The 22,364-nt window shown below is 34.2% G+C and overlaps 1 non-coding gene across 1 annotated transcript; it reads left to right on the top strand.

Moving 5' to 3' along the window:
- The first annotated feature begins 571 nt into the window (after window positions 1-571).
- On the top strand, window positions 572-678 carry LOC144339559 (U6 spliceosomal RNA). The gene has a single exon (XR_013414610.1). It is a non-coding gene; the product is annotated as a U6 spliceosomal RNA (small nuclear RNA).
- The last annotated feature ends 21,686 nt before the right edge of the window (window positions 679-22,364 follow it).

Here is a 22,364-nt window from a genome sequence, read left to right as displayed (position 1 = left end):
AGTGAATTTAGCAAAGTTGCACAGTACAAAAATCAATGTACAACAAAATCAATTATATCTCCATACACTAACAACAAACTATCTGAGAAGAAAATTGAGAAAACAACCTTATTTTTACAAAAGCATAGAAAAAGAATATAATACTTAAGAATAAACTTAACAAAGGAGACAAAGACTTGGACACTGAAAATTACAAAACATTGCCAAAAGAAACTGTAAAAGACAAAAACATGTAGAAAGATATCTTATGTTCATGGAGTAGATGATGTAATATTGTTAAATTATCCATATTACTCAAAGTCAATTGAATGCAATCCCTATCAAAATATCATTTTTTGCAGAAATAAAAAAAAATATCCCGAAATACATATGGTATAACAAAAGACTCCAAATAGCCAAAATAGTTTTGAACAGGAAGGACAAAGCTTGAAGTATCACACTTCTAGATTTCAAAACTTACTATAAAGCAACAATAATTAAAATAGTATGCTATTGATATAAAAATAGAACAATGGAACAGAATAGAGAACCCAGAATTAAACCCACATGTATATGGTCAAATGATCTTTCAGTGCTCGTTTCAGAAGAACATACACTAAAATTGGGATAATACCGAGAAGACTAGCATGGCCTCTGTGCAAGGATGACATAGACTTTCATAACCTGTTCCATACTTTTATCCCTCAGAAAGCACCTAGAAATGAAGCCAAGTATACTCTACCTACACCACAGTTAAAAGGACAACAGACCTCTCAGATGGGAAAGGGAACCAGAACAAGAATTCTGGCCATTCAAAAAGCCAGAGTGTCTCCTTACCTTCAGACAAACAATTATCCCCCAGGGCTGATAGTTCTTAGTCAGTTTGAAATAATTGAAATATCAAAGATAATTCAGAATGTGATGGCAAGGAAACTCATTGAGATCCAGGAGAAAGTCAAAACCAAATCCAAGGAGTCCAAAAATATCTAGTGAAATGATTTATGAGCTGAAAGATAAAATAGCCATTTTAAGAAAGAAGTAAAATAAACTTCTGGAACTAAAAATTCATTATAAGAATTTCATAACACAGTTTGAACCATTAACAACAGAATAGACTGAGCTGAGGAAAGAGACTCAGAACTCGAAGACCAGTTCTTCAAATTAACTGAGTCAGATAAAAATAAAGTAAAAAGAATTTTCAAAATGAATAAAACCTCCAAGAAATGTGGAATTAGGTAAAGAAACCAAATTTATGACTCATTGTCATTTCTGAGAGGAGAGAGAATAAGCAACTTAAACATTTTCAAGTAGATAGTCCATGAAAATTTTTCCAGTCTTGCAGAAACTGATATGCATATTTAAGAAATACAGACAAACCATGTGACATATTATATAAGGCAACTATCACCAAGTCACATAGTCATCAGATTCTCCAAGATCAATGTGAAAGAAAAAATGTTAAAGGCAGCTAGAAAGAAAGATCAGGTCACTTACAAAGAGAAACCCATTAGACTAGCACTGGATTTCTCAGCTGAAACCACAAAACTAGAAAATGTTGGGGGCCTATTTACAGCATCCTCAAAGAAAAGAAATTCTAACCAAGAATTTCATATCTCACAACACTAAACTTCATAAACGAAAAAGAAATAAGATACTTCTCAAACAAGCAATCACCAAGGAAAGTTATTACCCTCTTATAAGAGGTCCTTAAGACAATGCTAACCATGAAAATGAAGGATTGATGCTAGCTACCAAAAAATCAACTTAAGGACATGGCCACAGGCAATATAAAGCAATTACACAATCAAATCTACAAAACAACCAGCTAGTAACATGATGACAGGATCAAAATGTTATGTACCAATAATAACCCTGAATGTAAGTTGTCTAAACACCCCACTTAAAAGGCATAGTGAAAAGCTGGATAAAAAGGCAAGATCTAACTGTATGCTGTATTCAAGAGATACATCTCACATGTAATGATGGCCCATACGCAAAAAGTAAAGGGGTGGAGAAAGATCTACCATGCAAATGGAAAACAAAAAAAGAGCAGGTCACCATTATTAAATCAGATAAAATGGACTTTAAACCAACATCCATCAGGAAGGACAAGGATGGACATTACACAATGATCAAAGGCTCAATTCAGTAAGAAAATTTAACTGTCCTAAATATATACACACTCAATATTAGAGCCCCCAGATATATAAAGCAAGTTCTTCTTGGCCTATACAAATTTTTAGAAAGTTGCAATAACAGTAAAGGGCTTCAACATCCCACTGACAATGTTAGACAGTTCATCAAAGCAGAAAACTAACAAATAAATTCTTAAACTCAATGCTTGACCATTTGGACCTAATAAATATCTATAAAATATTCCACCTATAAACCACAAAATATATTTTTCTCATACACACATAATATAGTCTATGATTGAACACATGCTCAGTCATAAGGAGAGTCTCAGTAAATTCAAAAAATTAATTATACCAAGCACAATCTCAGACCATAGTGCAATAAAAATAGAAATCAGTACCAATAAGTTCTCTCAAAACTTCATAAAAATATGTAAATTAAACAACTTGCTCCAGAATAACTCTTGGGTGAAAAAACGAAATCAAGGCAAAATTTTAAAAATCTTTCAAATTATTGAAAATAGAGAAACAATCTACCAAGATTTTTGGGATGCATTTAAAGCAGTGTTAAAAGGTTTATAGTAGTAAATGTCCTCAACGAGAAATTAGAAGATCTCATTTTAACTATGTAACATTGCACCTAGAGGAACTACGAAAAAAACAACAAAAGCATAAGAAAAGAAATAACTAAAATTACAGAAGAATTGAAAGAAATTGTGATGTAAATATCCATAGAAAAGATCAATAAAATCATGAACTTGTTATTATTGATAGACCACTACCTAGAATAACAAAATACAAAGGTAAAGATTCAAATAAGTGCAATCAGATGACAAAAATGACATCATAACTGATCCTGCAGAAATACAAAAGATCTTCAGAGATGATTATTAATGCCTCTATGTACACAAATTAGAAAATCAAGAGGAAATAGATAAATTCCTGGAAACACACAACCTCCCAGAATGAACTAGGAAGAAAAACCTGAACAGACCAACAAGAAGTTTCAAAACTGAATCAGTAATAGAAAACTTAGCAACCAAAAAAAAAAAAAAAAAAAAAAAAAAAAAAAATCCCTGGACCAGACGGAAGATGTATTCACAACTGAATTCTACCAGACATACAACGATTATTCTATTGAAACTATTCTAATTCTACTGAACTATTCTACTGAATAGTACCAATTCTACTGAAACTATTCCATAAAATTGAGAAGGGGCTCTTCCTTAACTCATTCTAGAAAACCAGCATCATTCTGATACTAAAATCTGACAGAAACACAACATAAAAAGAAAACTACAAGTCAATACCCCGATGAACATAGACATAAAAAATTCTTAACAAAATACTCGCAAACTCAACCCAACAGCACATCAAAAACTTAATTCACCATGATAAAGTAGGCTAATTTGTGGGATGCAAGGTTGTTTCCATATATGCAAATCAGTAAATATAATTCACCATATAAAATATTAGAATACAAAAACTGTATGATTATATCAATAATTGTAGAAAAAGACTTCAACAAAATATAATATCCCATCATAATATAAACCCTCAACAGACTAATCATTGAAGGAACATATCTCCAAATAATAAGAGCCATCTATGTCAAATCCAGCCAACAGCATATTGAGCAGGCAAAAGCTGAAACCATTTCCTTTGAGAACTGAAACAAGTCAATGATGCTCACTCCCACCACTCGTGTTTACCATAGTACTGGAAGTCCTTGATGGAGTAATCAGACAAGAGAAAGAAATAAAAGGCATCTGAATAAAAAAATAAAAAGATTAAAAGTCCAGCTATCTCTCTTTACTGATTATATGACTCTATAACTAGAAAACTCTAAAGACGCTGCTGCCAAAGGGCTCCGGGACCTAGTAACATCAGTAACATTTCAGGATCAATATATGAAAGTCAGTACTATTTCTTTACACCAATAACATTCTAGCTGAGAACTAAATCAAGGGCTAAAAGGGCCAAGGTGTAACTCAGGCCATTGCTTCAGAGGGTGCAAGCACCAAGCCCTGGCAGCTTCCATGTGGTGTTGATCCTGAGGGTACACAGAAGTCAAAAATTAAGGTTTGGGAACCTCCATTTATATTTCAGAGGGCGTATAGAAATGCCTGGATGTCCAGGTAGAAGTTTGCTGCAGGGGTGGGACCCTCATGGAGGACCTCTATACATATATGTATATATTTGTTTACATACATATATTAGTATGGAATCATAGATTATTATTTTACTTCAGGAAGATTCTTTTAGTCCCATTATCCATTTTCATGAAATTGTCTGAAATTTGTCAAGTGAGAGACCCTTCAATCTGTCTTCAGTGTCCTTTTGCTCTATTACTATTATTTTATTTAAAGTGTCCTTTCTTTATATCACAATGATATGTTCCAGACAGGTCTTATACTCCTCTGCCGTAGCTGTGGACTCATTCATTTCTCTATGGAGCTCCCGCTTCTGTTAGTAGGGTATAGTATACAGAAACTAACATCTAAAAGTAGAATGATGGTTGCTAGGGACTGAGTAGCATAGGGAAATGGGGCATTAGTGTGTTATAGGTAAAAAGTTTCAGTTTGGGAAAATGAAAAAGTTCTGTACAACAATGTGAATGTATGTAACATCACTGAACTGTACCCTCAAAAGTGGCTAAGATGATAGATTTTTATGTATAATTTACTATATTTAAGAAACACTGACTACAACAAAAGGGAAACTAATATATGAGAACTAGGTTTGCTCATTGCTGTACAGGCATCTTTATTTTTAGACCCTTTTAATATAAAGAACTACAAAATATAGGCATGCATATATCTAGATAATCAATAGCTATAATTTTATTTATATATTAAAATCTATACATTCATACTATTACTTCCATTTAAATTTATTATAACAGAGGCTATTCTTGTCTTTTTCTTTTTACATTTCTAGTTCCATTCTCCAACTGGCAGTCATGTGGCTTTCATTTTTCTCAGCATTACTCCCTCATATGCTCAATCCTAAAATCACAGATAGCAATTTTAGAATTGCTAATCCATACTACTGTGAACTGGGCTCCTTTTAATTCCTGACCCCATAGTGATTTTAATTTGAGTCAAATCACAAAAATCAGACATGCATACAAGTCTTTTCCCATTGTGTTAAATGTGTAAAAAATCTATTCATTCACATTTCTTTTTTCCTGCTAAACTATTGTCTCTGAGAAGGTGCTATTTGATTTAGAACAAAGATATACATCTTTGTTATCACTGTTCACATCTGTCTGTTTCATTTGTTAGGCAATGACAGTTGCTACATGAGTATCATTTAAAACATTAGAGATACTTTTTTGGGTGATGTATATAAAATAACTAAATGATATTCAAAGCTTATGATTAATCAGCTACAGGCATAGTGCATCTTCCTGGGCAATTACTATATATTCTGAATGTCAGCATAGCTTATGTGTCTTCCTCTTTTGTTACGTATAATTTTGAAAACCTAATTTAGATTAAAGCTTTATTATGTTGTAAGGCAGGGGGAAAAGGGAATCTTAGTAATAATCAAACCTTGTATCTATGCATTTCAATGTCTATTAATCTCTAGGAAGGTGCTCTTCCCTTACATACAAATAAAAGCAAATAAATCACTAATGTACAATACCATGGCAGTGATCACACCCTAGGATTCCATCTATTAAGATATAATATGGCCATGGCATACCATGTACACAGAACCCAACACAGCTCATCACCCTTTACTAGGAAAACACTTTCTCTATTCTATTACATCTCAGCTGTCACTCACTGTGACTGAGCTAAACAATTTACAGTAATAAGTACATACTTCCCCCAAAGCATGCATTCTTTCCTCAAATCAACCTCCAACTTGTTTTTTACCTCACTCAATGAGTTGTTCATTTCTAGTTGTTATTTATTGAAATACAAGTAGCCAACAGACTTGCTGTCCAATATGTTGATCCTATCTCATACGAGGGTCATACAACAAGGTAAGAGCAGCTTTTTTGAAAGGGCAAAACTCATACATCTGGATGAGTGTCATTTAAATAGTTTGTAGGCAAATGTTTCAACTGAATTCGGGTAGACAAAGATTATTATGACTAATGGGTTAAACTTTGACTATAGCTTAACCTACTAGAATTTGGGGAGTGAGAAGGCACAAGGAAGGGACTCTAGCAGGAGGGACTTGTAGGTAAGGGTAGAGAGGAGAAAACCTCTCTTCTACATTTATATTTCCCTCAGGCAGTTCAAATGCAATGTGTCCCAAACTGAATTTATTCTCTCTCCTGCCTGAAGTCTCCTTCCATTCCAGCTCCCTATGTCTGTGCATGCAGCATCTCCTCTCTAGTCTACATCAGTAAACTAGGAGTCATCCTAATGTAAATGATTTCACTCTGTTTACTTCTGCATCTCACACATTCTATCAGCTAGGCAATTATATAGTCAACTATATAGTCTGACAGAATCTTCACACTTTTTTTTCCCTTGGTGTGACACTACAAATATATTCATATTTTCCTCTACAGTCTCATCACTAATGATTACCCTTTCTGCTCTGTCTGTGTGGAAATATTTAGAACTCTCAGATGTTTCACACATTCTCTCCATTTTGAATCCTTGTAGCTGATGCTCTGGCTTTCAGGACTCAGCTCGTGCATTATCTCCCATGAGAAGCATGCCCTTCTTCTGCACTTGCCCACCTTAACTTAGATCCATGACAACTCTCAGCACATTCTATAGCAATTGTCTGATTATTTTCCAGATTTTCTAACTGTCCTGTAAATGTTTACTGGTCTTCTTTGTCTTAGCATCCCCTAGTACACTTGTACATTATAGGTATTAGCAAAAGAAACATACAAAAAAATTAAACCTCATTATTAATCCACTTGATAACTTCAATGAGATCTCATTTATTTTTTACCTTTGACAAATATTTAAAATATAATTCTCAGTTATGTTAGACATAGGATGTAAAATAAAAATTTTATACTTTCAAAATTCAAACAATGACAAAATGAATAGTTTATTCATCAGAATCCTAAACTTTGGTCAGGTAACAAAGAAGAATAGAGGTTAATCTTACCTCGGTTACTCAGATGCTTTGCATCCATATCCATGGCTCTGAAAGTCAGACAACGGATAACAATGCCACACATTTGAACATTAGTTGATCGACAACAGCCAAACTCCAGTAACCATGCTCCCAAAAATGAAACTCATCCAATCCCTAAATCTCCCCATTCTGAAACTCTGCCAAATCTTTAACTACTTCCTCTAGCCTCTTGTTTTGCTTAGAGTGACTATAATACATAAATAAGTACATCTCTCCCATTCACAAACAATCAATACAGTTGTTTGTTTTTTCTCTAGATAATAAATGGTCTCCTCCTTCAATAGGTGAAGAAGTCTCTCTCATGCACTCTGGTGGAGGGTAAATTGTCAATTTTTCTATACGAAGATTTAGAAAAATTCATTGAGGACTTTTGAAAGCTCAAATTTATTAATCTAATAGTTTTCTTCTGGGAAAATATCTGATAAAAATTAAAAATAAAATCTTAATTGTAGAGATATTCATTTCTGGCTTATTTATATTTGTAAAAAAATTTAAAATAGCTTCAATGACAAATAATAGAAAATAGCCAAATAAATTATGGACTATTACTTGAATAAGATGTTAAATAGACATTAAATAAGGTTTTAAAAGACTTTCAAATTATATTAGACCATGCTCATCAGATAAGATAAATAATAAGTAAGTAATAGCAGAGGATCTAGAGATTCTCTATATTATGTGATCTTATGGGCATATGTGTATCTGTAAAACATTAGAAACACATAAATCTCAAGAGTTTTAGAGTTTTCACTCCTTGGTGGGATTACACATGAATTTTTATAAGCAATTCTACATATTTTTTCAAATCTTTTTACAATAAATACTATACCTGTATTAGTCAGGGTTCTCTAAAGGGACAGAACTAATAGGATAGATGTACATATAAAAAGGAGTTTATTAAGGAGTATTGACTCACACAATCACAAGGTGAAGTCCCACAATAGGTCATCTGCAAGACGAGGAGCAGGGAAACCCGTCCGTGTCCCAAACCTGAAAAGTAGGGAAGCCAACAGTGTAGTGTTCAGTCTGTGGTGGAAGGCTGGAGAGTCCCTGGCAAACCACTGGTGTAAGTCCAAGAGTCCAAAAGCTGAAGAACTTGGAGTCTGATGTTTAAGGTCAGGAAGTATTCAGCGCAAGAGAAAAATGAAGTCCAGAAGACTTAACAAATCTGCTCTTTCTATCTTCTAACTACTTGATTTGAGCAGTGCCAGCAGCTATTAGATGGTGCCCACCCACATTGACGGTGGGTCTGCCTTTCCCAGTCCACCGACACAAATGTTAATCTCCTTTGGCAACACCCTCACAGACACACCCAGGAACAGTACTTTGCATCCTTCAATCAAGTTGACACTCAATATTAACCATCACAATACTTGGTATTACAAAATACTTATTTTAAAAGATCATAGATTAATTGTAAAATCAATTGTGAAATCAATTACTCAATCTATCATCTTTTAAAATAAATATTTTAATGATATTAAGATAATATCTTAGATGATTAAATTCGAATACAATACATGAGCCCACAGAACAATGGGATGCCAACCCCTATTCATTCTTGTTCCTTGGATTTTTTGCTCCTTTGGGCTTAAGATGACTCCGAGTGGAGCTACCTACCAACTGTGCTGATTTCTGGGGATCCTGAATCCTGCTAAATTACCTTAAAAAAATGTAATTTGCCACCAAAACAATGAGCTTTATTTTTTTAGACTGTATACTTGATTGGATAAATAAAATTCTACCTACTCCCATTAATTTTTATCTGCTCCTTATATAATAATAACAATAATAATAATAATCCATGAATTATTACACAAACGTATGCTACTTTATTTTCTTATCTGGCTTCTCCCCTAACTTAATTAACTGGATTCTTTGCTTGAATCTTCCAAATGAGGAGAGCCATACTTAGTATCCTGGGAGTAACATGTTTCTTCCATGAGAAGAGTGGTGTGTGTTCTCAGCTTATTTTATCTTAAACTCATTATCTATCTTCAATCTCAATCATGTCCTTAATTCTGTCAAATGATCCCTTGAAGTTAATCTATCTACTATATCGTCAGAGAGAGAGAAAGAGAAAATTCTAAAGCCATATTTCCTGGTTTGAAATTCGGACTCACTTTTTACTAACTGTGCAACTTTGTGAAAATTACTTAATCATGTCTTTGCCTATGTATTCTTATTTATTAAATGAGGATAAAAATTCACTCTAGTGTTGAATAATTTATTTCAGATAAGGTATTTAAAATAGAGCTGTTCATAAAGTAAACATGACATAAATGCTATTTATTGTTATTATTATTCAAAATTTTTTTTCTCTGGCTCCTTTTCATTCAAATTTAAGCATCCATATGTTTCTTGCACCTTAAAAAACTTCCTTTATTGCACATCTGCCTTCAGTGAGCATTCTATTTTTTATTCCCTTTCATAGCCCACCACCTCATGTCTGTATTTACAATCGTTAAGTATCTGCCTCCTCCTATTAACATCACCTATGTACACATCAAGAGTTATAATCTGGCTTTAGAGGCAATCAAACTACTGAACAATCTTTTTAGCTAAGACCAGCAAAAACTCCTCAACTAATGGCATTCTTACACCTCTGCTTTCTCTGTATCACTTGAGAGTGTTGACATGTTTTCTTCTTCTGTATTGCTGTCTGGTTTTCTTTTATTGACCATAATGTTCACCTTACTTTATGGGTCCATTTTTCCTTGCTTTTGCCTTAAATTCTGATGGTCCCTGGGGTTCTTTCCTAGGGTTTCCTTTCTTATAATCATGTTTAGTTTGATTCACTAAGCAATCTCTTCTGATCTGACTCCTCACTCAATTTAATTTACCTTAAAATTAATTTGTAAAAGCCATTTTGAAATGACACCCAAATCTATATCTCAACTTTATTTTTTAATCTCTGTCCAGAGTTTATGACTCATGTATCCATCCGTCTATTGGACATCTCTAGTTAGCACTCTAGCTCAAAATGTCAGGACCTATCTTGCATTTCTCCAAACTGATCCCATCTTCTACTAATTGTGTGACTTTGTTTATTCCTTGACTGAAATCCCCTCTGAATTCCTTCTTAACCATTATAACATTTGCAAATCCTTCAGGGCTGAACTCTTCTCTGAAGCTTGAGTGTCTACAGTGTATACTGATATATCATCTTCTGGACTCATAGCTCCCTTTGCTTATCTCTATCACAGCATTTATCTCCTTTGCTAGATTGTTTGCTCTGTGTGGAAACTGACTTCTTTTTGCACATTTGAATTTCATAAACTTAGCAGAGTATCTGGCAAATAGAGGAGCTCAATGCCTATTTTCTGAACAAATATGAGAAAAAAATCTATTGTAGTGACATATCATGTTCTGTTGAACTCGATGAGGATAAAACACTTTGGGTTATCCTTCTAGATGCTAAAGCGAGGGTCAAGTCTGGTATGCTACAGAGAGAGTAAGCGAATAAGTAAGGAGTTGTGCAAATAAAGAAGAAAGAGTGAAGGGAAGATTGGTAAGGGATGAGGTCAGAGAGGCAATGGGAGTCAGATCATGGACCGCAGTTTAGGCAAATGACAAAACTTTGGCTCTAACTCTGAGTATAATGGGAAGAATGGAGATAATTTTGATTTATAGCTTGACAGTATTTGGTAATAAGCTATAAAAAGAGGGGAAGAGCAGAGAGAGGAAAGGTGGGGCAAAGATAGAGGTAAGAGACCAGTTGGAGAACCGTGATGATAACTCAGGTGAGAAATGATACATTAGAAAGGAGTAAATATGTCTACAGACTCCATCCACTTCTAACATCTCTACATTTGCTGATAATCTCTACATCTACTTCTACATTAGAGATAGGTAGAAGTGGATGCAGTCTGTAGACATATTGACAGCAGAGCCAATAGGATTATTGACTAAAAGGATGTGGGTATGTAAGTGAAAGGAATGAATGACTTAGGGAGTATGTGCTTATTCATATATAAAATATGTTTTTCAGTGTCAAATTAACTTACTTCCTAGAGATTCTAGCATTTAAAACTTATGTTATAAGAAACTTGATGATTATGGAGCCTGAAATATATTCAATGACTGATAGTGGAATGTTGAATAAGACAAAAATTAGAGTCTTTTGAAGAAATTAAAAGAAAAAATTATTTGGTATGTTATAGAAGTATGCATACAAACCAAACCTAACTGTAGTTGAGGAAAATTGTAGAGGAAAAGATGATGATATTTATTTAGGAAAAAAAAAATTAGAAACTCACTATAATGCCAAACTTTTCTCAACAGAAAAGAATAGTGATTTGGAAAAAAGCAAAGCAAAAATTAGTATCTGAAAGAAAAGAAAAGAAGAAAAGAAAAGAAAAACTTATTTAGGTAACCATGGAAATTGTATGCTATGATTTACGTAAAGTATAAAAACTTATCTCTTACTACTGAGAGAATACTTTTCACTTAAGAAATACATAATTTAAAAGTTTATGCCTTTAAAATAGATATATAAAACTCACTAAAGATAATTTTACAAAGGAAACTAATTAAGTAGTAAATAGAAATAATGTGATATATTGTGAGGTATACGTTTAATAAAAATATGTCCTGATATATTATAGTCATATTAATTCATTTTTAGAAGAATTTTATTATGACTTTCATGATTTCTGTTGAAATTATTTTTATTCTAGATACTTCATTTCCTATGACAAATTTGTTTAGATAAAATAATTTTACTTCTGTTCACTTCTACAATAGAGATTTTCATTTTTTTTTTAATATTTGTCTTTTACATCACAAGAAGTGATTGGAATACGAATATTTTTAATCACTGATTTTCTCTTTGGTCTATTACTTCTTTCATTTCTGGATGACAGCTTTTTTTTTCTCTTTTGCACTTTTATACCTTGCATTTTGAATTCTGTATGATTTTGTTACTTTCTTGACATGTTTTTCAATTAAATCGTAAATATGGACAGAATATAAATAAAAATATTTCTTATTTTGAGTGGAATGTCAAATGTTAAGAATAATTGTGCTGCCAAAAGAAACAACACATCATATTTTACAGCCTCAAAAATCCTACAGGAAACTACATATCTCGTATTCCTTTGAGATAAAGCATTGGAACATTTCTGTTTCTCCTTTCTCTTTATATTTTAAACAATCACAGGATTAAAGATTGAAGCACAATAGCATATTTACACTTAGCAGGTATTCACATAATTATATTATACAGGTATTCATTACATATAATTTTTTATATAGTGTGTTTAATATGGGCAGCCTTTTTTTTTATTCAAATGCTCTTTAGTATAAGATCGTAATTTTATCCAAAGGTTATAGTGACATAAAAAATGAGAGAAGACATTTAGTTTGGTTCTTCACTGACATTAGAATGATAAGATAGAATCACAAGATAGCTGCAGCTTTATGTGCCCTGTTTTGGAGCATTTATCAATTTAAACTTTAATAAAAAACAGTTTCAAGTTACTTTAAAACAGTTTCAAGATGGTTTAGTGCATTAAAAGGAAGCATTAATTTTCATTTACTAGTCAGTTTCTACAATCCTTCTATTCTGGCTTCCAAACAACTTCTCCCATTTTTATTCTTTCCAAAATCTAGAGTTTAAATTATTGGTAGAGACTCAGCTGTACCTCACTGAACTTTTATGGTATTTCTCTTATGCAAAACTTCAGTTTTCCAACAGTAAAGATGAGAAAGTGGAGTTGATATAAATGAAGTCCTCTGGCAATTTATTAAACAGGATAAAAGAAACCTTTTCTAGGAAGGAGTGCCTTTGTCTTTAAAGAATAGTTAGTTTCTAAAGAGAAAGTTAAGAGAGGAAAGCATTAACGTACAAAGAATAATTTCAATATGGATGTGGATCATGAAAATGCAGGTCTGAATTTTTACTCAAATATAAGGTATGTAATTGGTGTTATGAAAAATAAGCTTGGAATATTAAGTTGGGATAATATGATGGGGGATTTTAAAAGGTAGAAAATGAAATTTTCATTTAGTTTAGTAGGTATTAGGGTATAATCAAAAGTTTGGTGTTTTTGTTTATTTGTTTTTGAGGTGTGGTTTTGGAAGCTTACTCTGGTTTCAGGGCATATGATTCATTGAAGAAGAGATAAAACAGAAGTAAGAGACCAACCATGAGACTCTTGTAGTGGTACAGTGAGAGAGATAATGAGGTCTTGCGTGGTGGTGATGAAGAAGGCAATTGAGAAGAAGACATGGCAGCATCTGATGCTGGTTGGGTGGGAGAGGTAGAGAAAGAATAACTTGATGCATTTTAGTTCAGGTACTTGGAATAATTTAGGTGTCTTTAGTAAAATGAAATAGAAAAGCAAAGAAATAAAAACTGTTTGGAAGAAACAGAGATGGTAGGAAAAGACGATAATACTGTCTCTAGGCATTGCAAGTTTGAGGGGCTGGGTAGTTCTATGGAAGAAATGATGGATCAGACAGCTAGAAATGCAGAAATATAGTGCACGAGAGGAGTAAGAACAGTGAGTGTGGCTTAAAATTCACCAGTATATAATTAATTGTCAAAGCTAATGGTTCTCAACCCTATTTGAGAGGCATTAATATATATTGGTTCTGATCTCATCTCATATCAATTAAATCTGAATCACTAGAGGTGTGGTAGGAGCTAGGAATCAACGTGATTGCCCCCACAAACATATATTCAAATATTTGTTATCTATTGTCCTATTATCTACCATATTGTCCTCCTTTACTTCCCTAGGCAATATTATTTTGAGAGGGAGTGGATATTTATAACCCATGAAAAAGTTGAAAGTATAGAACAATGGAAACATAATACCCTTTATCTAACTTACCATTAATATATTGTCATGCTAGCTCCATCTTTCTTTCTCTTTCTACGCACAAACATGCACACACACACGCGCGCATGCACGCATGCATGTACACACATACGCGTCTTTTCTTTTTATTAAAGTATCCAATAAAAAGTTGACTGCATCATGATACTTTATGTTTAAATACTTCAGTAGACATACATATCCAAAGAATAAGGATATTTTCTTACATAACCATGACACCACTGTCACATCTAAGAAAATTAACATAATTTTGTAACATCATTGGTGCACAGACTAGCCTCATAGTTCCCTAATCCAAAGAATTACATTCACAGATTATCATAACTTGGATGTGACGTTTCTGAGTTTGTCTGGCACATTTCCTGGTGTAATTGTTAGTAGCACTTTTATTATCTTCAAAGATGTAGTAGACTGGATGATTTATGAAAAATTATATATTATTTTTTCCTATAAAAAATTCAATCAAGCTTACTACTATTATAAATTTTAAATGTCATTAGTCTATTCCATCTACACTAGGTCCACATCTCTTACCTCATACAATTTGGTGTAGATTGAGTGGGTTGGTCAATTTTTGCCTCAGAGTCTTATTATCAATTCTAAGTTTTGCCCATACAACTACTTAAAGAATAGTGGAGTCACATCATACATGTATACATTTTTTTGTTTGTTTGTTTGTTTGTTTTAGACGGAGTCTCACTGTTGTCACCCTGGGCTGGAATGGCATGATCTCAGCTCACTGCAACCTCCACCTCCCAGGTTCCAGCAATTCACCTTCCTTAGTCTTCTGAGTAGCTGAGATTACAGGAGCCTACCACCATGCCCAGCTAATTTTTGTATTTTTTTAGTAGAGATGGGGTTACACCAGATTGGCCAGGCTGGTTTTGAACTCCTGACCTCAGGTGATCCACCCGCCTCAGCCTCCCAAAGTGCTGGGATTACAGGCGTGAACCACCATGCTGGGCTATGTACGCATTTTAAAAAATTCAATGATTGTCTCTGTTATTTTACTCCATCTGCATATATTCCAGAGCATGGATGGGAGAGGGCACAGATTTATACTTCTGTTTCATTGATTTCTGTTCTTCTAGGAACACTTGTGGCATGAGCATATCTCCATATTGGTGTGCTTCTTGTATTTAAAGACCCTTTCTTCACCTTATGGGCAACTTAAGGAATTTCCAAGATGATTTTTTACCATTCCAGATTATTATTTTACATGTTGGTCTCAAAACCTAGATGTGACAAGGGAAGTGACTTTCACTACTCCTAAGTATCTTTGCCCGCCTTCCTGCTCTGCTGAGTTATAGGTGGGCAGATCTCTTATGGGTTGCACTTCCCAGGCTCCAGCGATAGCTCTTTTCGATTAGGATTTGGCCATTGGAGGTTCTGTCAAATATTAAGAAACAAGTGGAAAGGAGATATCAGAGTGCTTTCACCCAATGACTACACCTCACATAGCATAGAGGAAGTTGTCATGGCTCTTCTTTTGCTCCAGATGCTTCTAATTCAGATTCTTCTATTTACATGAGCCCCTGAATTCTGTTAGTACTTCCTATCTCTCTGCCACTTCAGCCTAAAGCAAAAAGCAGTTTCTGCCGTTGTTAATCTCTGAATTTCTCCACTACTCCATGATTTGAATCTCAGCTTCTTCTGTCACCTATCTATGTTATCACATTGATTTTATGTGTTTATGACTTTATTTTTCTGATTGAACTTTGATTGACAAACTTCTTATTATTGGATTAATCCCATGAGTTAGCTTTTCAAAATGGGCTTGTTAGATTGGGTTTCTTCCCATTTGAGTGCAAACACAAACATGAGCTCCTTGCAGGTGGAAAATGAGATATTACTAATAGCTGGCATGCAATGGTTTAAATTGCTTAAGTGAGCTTATTATTTACTGAATGAAGTGCCAGTCAAAGGCAATGTTTGAGAAAACAAGTAGCAACCTCTCCTTACCAGTGTCACAGTAAATATTTCAAGAACTATTTTTGAAATGGTTGCTTCTGACACTTTGATGAACTTACAGAAAGACAAGTATAGGCTCACAGCTTTGAGTTCCTTGTTTATGTCACGATTAAATAATCAGAGAGATGTTACAGGCACCATAAAAGAGTATCTTCTGTAGTAGCAGAGATGCAGACATAACTGAGGTCTTCCAATTATGATGGTCCAAATTGCGGAATTCTAGAATTATAATTTAACAGAAATAAACCTGAAAATTATCTTATGTTAAGGTTGCATATGTTCAGAAGCAGTACATTATGAAATGATATTGACATACAATATTTGAGCAACTGCTTGAGCCAATCCTGAAAGCACCAGTAAATAACATGAAAAGGTGGCTTATACTTGTATGACATCTACTTTTTCTGTAATGCTGCTCCTCCATTAACCAACAGCTATGGCCTCATGTAGACTTTCTATGACCTGTTGATGGAGAGAGAAATGGTTGGTTTACAGAGAACTTGTACAATATGCTGGCACAGGCTGCAGGTGGACTGCTGCCATGTTACAGTCCCACTTAGGGGTAATCCTAGAGGATAGTGGTAAAGGTCAACCTCCCCATGGTTGACTTTTTTTCCTCAGAATTTACTTGTTATACTTCATTTGAAGTTCATTGGCTTTACAAGTCACATTTGGGAGTGGGACAACAGCTTTTTTTGTGCTTATGATGACCTTGATGGTAAACGTAGCTGTTCATTTTATGTGGAAGGAGAAATGAGGAAAAATTCTACACTGAGTTGTGGGCAATGATTAATGTTTGTTCTCCTTGGTCAGGGACTTGAAAAGAACGGAATTGGAAGATTGTTGGTGAGCAGGCCTAGAATATCAAAAAAGTCAGCATATACTTTCTCTTATCAAGGTTGACCTTACATTGTCTCTGATAAGTCTTTAATTTCTCAACTGCACTGAGTGTTTTATGGCATGATTCTCTGTAGGTACTCGTCAATCAACTTGTGGTAGGTGGATGACGCTGAACTTTTTCCATCGTAAAGGTAATTTTTCCTTACTGATATATTCATTTTTGATATGAATTTGAATTCCATGCCCACAGTACTCCTGTCAGCAGCACCACCTATGGACTTAGAGAATTCCCTATGCACCATCATATTAGCCTGTACAACGTTGCTTCTGACTTAGGAACATATTTTGCTGCAAGAGAAGTGCAAAAGTAAGCTGACAGCTAGGGTCAGAGAATTTCTCTGACCTAACTACAAACCCCAATACCCAGAAGCAGCAGGCCTGGTGGATAGCCCACTGAAGACAGTTATGGTACCTGATGGGAAACCAGGTGAAGTTGAAGTTTTCTCCTATGACATGTGGTATTATGCTCTGAATCTGCCACTATTATGTGATGCTCGTTCTCTCACAGCCAGCATTCAGAGTTTCTGCATTTAAGAAATGGAAGTGAGAAGAATTCCTCTCACCATTATACCTAATAATTCATTTAGACATTTTTCTTTCAGTTTCTTTAAACTTTTCTAAGTGTCTACTATGGGATGCAATAGATCCAGAAGTTAAAGCTCCCATGGGGTTACTTTCAGAGGCATGGCCTTTTATGCCTCTCAATTAACAGTCGGAGGAGAAATTCTAGCATTAGTAAGGCTCACTGTCCCAACTTATCAAGGAAAAATTGGGTTGTTGCTGTAAAATAATAGCAAGAAATACTACATTTGGAACTCATAGGATTCCCTAGAATTTATCACATTACTTTCCTGGCTAATTATAGAGGCCAATCAAATAAAGGTAAAATCTTCTGGAATTAAGGTCTGAGACACTCTTGAAAATAAAAAGTACTGACGAACTGATTTGAGAGTAACAGTAATATGTTATGAGTAGAGGGAAAAGAAATGATGAATATTAGTCACACCTTTATAATTGTCTCCAGAACTGAGGACTTCTGCAGCTGTGATTGTGAGCTTTGGTATGCAGGTGTGTGTGTATGTGTATGTGCATATGTGTATACATACAGGCAGACACATGTGTTTCAATATATATTTTAGTATATTTCCCATATATATGTAATTAAGTCCCTCCCCCCATACCCTTATTATTTTGTTTAAGGAGTGTTAATAGTGCTTAATTTACATTTTCAGTCATTGTGTCAACAGGCCCCATAAGGTGCCACACCTGGACAGAAATTTTCTGTAGATTCTGTATTTGAGAGAGATACAACGCTGGAGATAGGGCAAGAGGATTTCAGTTTATATAATGAATGGTTGCCTCAAGTTAGATAAAACATGACATTATTATATGTAATTTATACATGGGTATAAATTATTATATATAATTTATATATTATAAATGAGAATGGCTGCTAAGAAAAAGGAAACGCTAACTGGCCTGTTTACTTTCCAATCCATTTCTGTTTTATATATCCAGTGGAGTGATCCCTGAGTGTTTCATTTTCCAAGTCTTCATGTGAGCTTATTTCCTACTGGACTTAGCCAGTGGAATGCACAGGTAACAGGCTGTCAGACTGGAGAAAGGGAGAGAGGACAAGATACTTCTCTATCTCGGCAACATCTCTCGCAGAACTGAGGCTGCTCCGTGGCTCCAGCTCCCATTTGATAGTTTCACCTTCCATCTTGTGACTCTTACTGTTAAGCTATAATGAAACATCCTGCTCCTTTTTTCCTTCTCTCTCTCTCTCTCTCTCTCTCTCTCCCCGTGTGTGTGTGTGTGTGTGTGTGTGTGTGTGTGTGTATGTGTGTGTGTGTATGGAAGGAGAGAGAGAAAATGAGAAGAATTTATGATGTACAGTCTTTTGCACTATGTTTTCTCTCCTAAAATATATTGTAAAATTTTATATATCATTACATAAAAGCCACATAATTCTTTCCAAATGTGGCACAATACTCTGTTATATTTAATTATTCCAATAATTTGTGGACTTTTAGGTGGTTTCCAGTGTCTTCCCATTGCTATCAAAGCTGCAGATCATATCCTTGCGCATACACCATTATGTTGAAGGGATATGTACATCTAAAAATATTTACCTAAAATTAGATTTGCTGGGTCCAAAGTTGCATACATTTTTAATTTTGAAAGATTACTGCTTTCCACAGAGGTTGTACAAGATTACAAATGAAATGCTTATTTCTTCACACTCTTATCAACAGTATGTTACAAAATTTTTGATCTGATGAGTGAAACATAAAATGTTATTGTACTTTACATTTTTAAAAGAGTATCTTGAATTCTCTACTTATTAATGGATTTTTGAAGCCTCTATGTTGGGAAAATTTTTTTCTCTCTTATGGAAATATGTGAAACAAAACTCCCATTTGCACAATAATGACACTTCCTGTGTAAAATCCCTTCATCAGCAACAGGTAGAAAATGCTTAGAGATTTTCTTGTTTGTATTAGGTTTGCATCTGTTATCTGTAAAATACTACCTGAAGATTAGGAGAAACCATCAGTGGGGATTAAAAAAATACAAATATGTGCATTATAGACATGTACCATGATATTTTATTGTTAATGTCATACAAGTTTAATAAAGTAATGAAAAGGCTCAAATGTTGCTTAGAAATCAAGACAATGAGGACCTAAAATGTACCTGCAAGTTGGTGTGTGAACATTGAAGAGAAAAATCCATTTTAAAAGCATGGCAGGCTAAAATCATTGTTCGAAGTATCTGAAGATACTTTCAACTTTCGAAAAAGTGTGGTGTTAAGGGGTAGAGAAATAGGTATCATTAAGATTACATAGACTGAAAACGTAATTGAATCAATTAACATGACTTTCAGATACTCTCCAACAATGAAAGTATGTAAAATAAATAACCAGATTTGGACTTGATGAGAGAAAAGATGATAAGGGTAAGGGATTCTAGGGTGGCATTAAGATAATAGTTGAAATGTAAAATCACAAGTTTCATGCATTCAAGCTGGATAAGTGAAATAAATGACGTAAAAACCAGAGAAATCAAATAAATCAACTCTGAAAGAGTTGAAAAACTGGAAGTTATGAGAAGTTGAAGAACAAGGTAAATGGAGTATGAGAATAAAATACATGTAGGGAATGAGAATAAAATACATGTAGGGGAAAGATCTCATAGTTAGCGGAGTGTTTCAGAATTTCAAATTTTACATGCATACAATTATGATGAAGCCCACATGATGGCTGAAATAGTGTGGAGTATAGGCCATTGATGTTACGAGTATTGAGTGACTGGAAACTCAGTATCTGTGTGATCTGTATCTGTGCTGTATTATTCCAGGTGAATTCCTGTAGCTGCCTAACAAAAACCCAGAAAACTGTGTGTGACTATTGGGGTCAGCGGGTAGCAAAGAGGCTGCCTATCATGACCCTTGACCTGTTAGGAGTGTTGGAGTGGTAGAGAAAAAGAGTGAAAGTGAGAGTTGAGCAATCCTGACACAAGTTTTGTAAGTGTAGTCTTCAGAGAAAAATCAGGTTTCATGTAAGGAAAGGAAATAGTACACTTGAAAAAGTTAAACTGGAAAGGATATATGTAGTAATTAAGACAACGTACTTTAATATGGCAGACTAAGGTCACATATCAACTCTATCATTTACTAATTGTATGACCGGGGCCAATTTAACTCTATAATGTTTAGCTTCCTCATGTACAATCTTAATACAGTAATAGTACCTACCTCATGATATTTTTGTATGAATACAATGTAGCTCAATAATCAACAACAATAATCTTTGGAGATACAATAATTAGTGTGTAGGTATCATGTGAGATAGCTCGTATAGAGGAAAAAATATATGAAATAATATGTGGAAGATGGGCTTTATTGATTAGGGCAGTGAGTTTCAATGAGGAATAAACAGTAAGAACTAAGTCGAGAAGAACTCTGGAAGAGGTAGCACTGACTAGGCAACAACTTTTTATAGAAGAGCATGGAAGCATACATGATCCACATGCATGGGATCAATAAATATAGTCAATGTATATTGGACATGTTTTGGCAGTGTGGGACATCGTAGAGTTGTCTTATATTGAGACACTTAGAGATTTCTTCCCAATTTGGGGATGAAGCAAGTGACAGGGCAAATGGGAATGTTGATTGATATGTTTACATGGTAATTTGTGTTTATGGGTTACCTTTATTCGTAACTAATGTATATCAATAGACCAAAAGGCCAACCAGTACATAAAAAAATCCAGGGACAGGGTAAGTACTAGACGTGAAAAAAATGAAAATTTGGGTCACTGGTATCTTGTCAGTGATGCATTGATTTCGTACACACTGAAGTTGTAAATGAAAACATTTTTCTTAGTATTTAGAAATAAAGTTTGCTACATGATGCTTTAAAGTATAAAGTATATATTTTCTACTCCGCTTCCTCCAGCAGCACAACATTTCATTGACGTTAATATAAATTAATTAGGTGTTTCAGTTATTTTCTTCTTTTGCAACTTACAAATGCTCTTAGAAAAATTACAAAGACCATTCTAGTAAACTTTTGTCACCTATGTTGATGTTCTTCTTTTTCTTTCCCTTCTCCTTTCCCAGTGTGTCTCTCATTTTCTCTTTCTTTGCTGGAGAAGTCATTTTCTCCATTCTGTCCTCTTCTGGGTATGGAAACGTAAATGCTGAATTACTCTAACTTAGGTAACCCTTAGGATAATTTTTTAAGCAGCAGGAAACAGGGTTATCTGGCTGCGCAGATAATGATATCAGCTGCTTCCTTCCAAAACAACAGGTGCTTTGGCATAAAAATGTATATCATCATACTGAGATGATGACATCAGTTCATACTTCAGCTTAATTATAAACTACCTCCATTAATCCTCAAATAATTAAACATTTTGTGTGTGCTGCAAGGTGAAATGTAAAGTTAAAGGGGCCTGGCTCTTTATTATAGGGATTTAAAAATATCTGTTCTCTATGTGCATTTCTTTGTACACAGACAAAATAAAAATTCCAAAAATATTTAAAGTGTATTTCAAAAGTTATACTTTGTTTTCATCAGAGAAACATAAACGATGAGATAATTAATGAGAGGTGATACTTTCTTATGTTAGTAAGAGGAATGAAACTATTCAGGAAATCTGAAAACCACCACAAAGAATGTCAGCTTTATGTGATTAAGAATTAATGGTTAAACATTTTAAATTGAGAAATATTAAATATTTGAAGCACCCTCAATCATATTTTAGTTTTTCCAATAACAGAATGACAGATGCATGCATTTAAATTTCAATAAAAACAAATATTCAACCTCATAGAGTCCAGTGGGTGTCATAAAAATTAGGTAAACCAGATCCTTTTGTTAAAAATGAAGCAACTTTTCGT

The sequence above is a fragment of the Macaca mulatta genome, chromosome 2, assembly GCF_049350105.2.
Source record: "Macaca mulatta isolate MMU2019108-1 chromosome 2, T2T-MMU8v2.0, whole genome shotgun sequence".
In the NCBI taxonomy this organism is placed as follows: domain Eukaryota; kingdom Metazoa; phylum Chordata; class Mammalia; order Primates; family Cercopithecidae; genus Macaca; species Macaca mulatta.
This window is presented reverse-complemented; position numbering and strand designations above follow the sequence as displayed.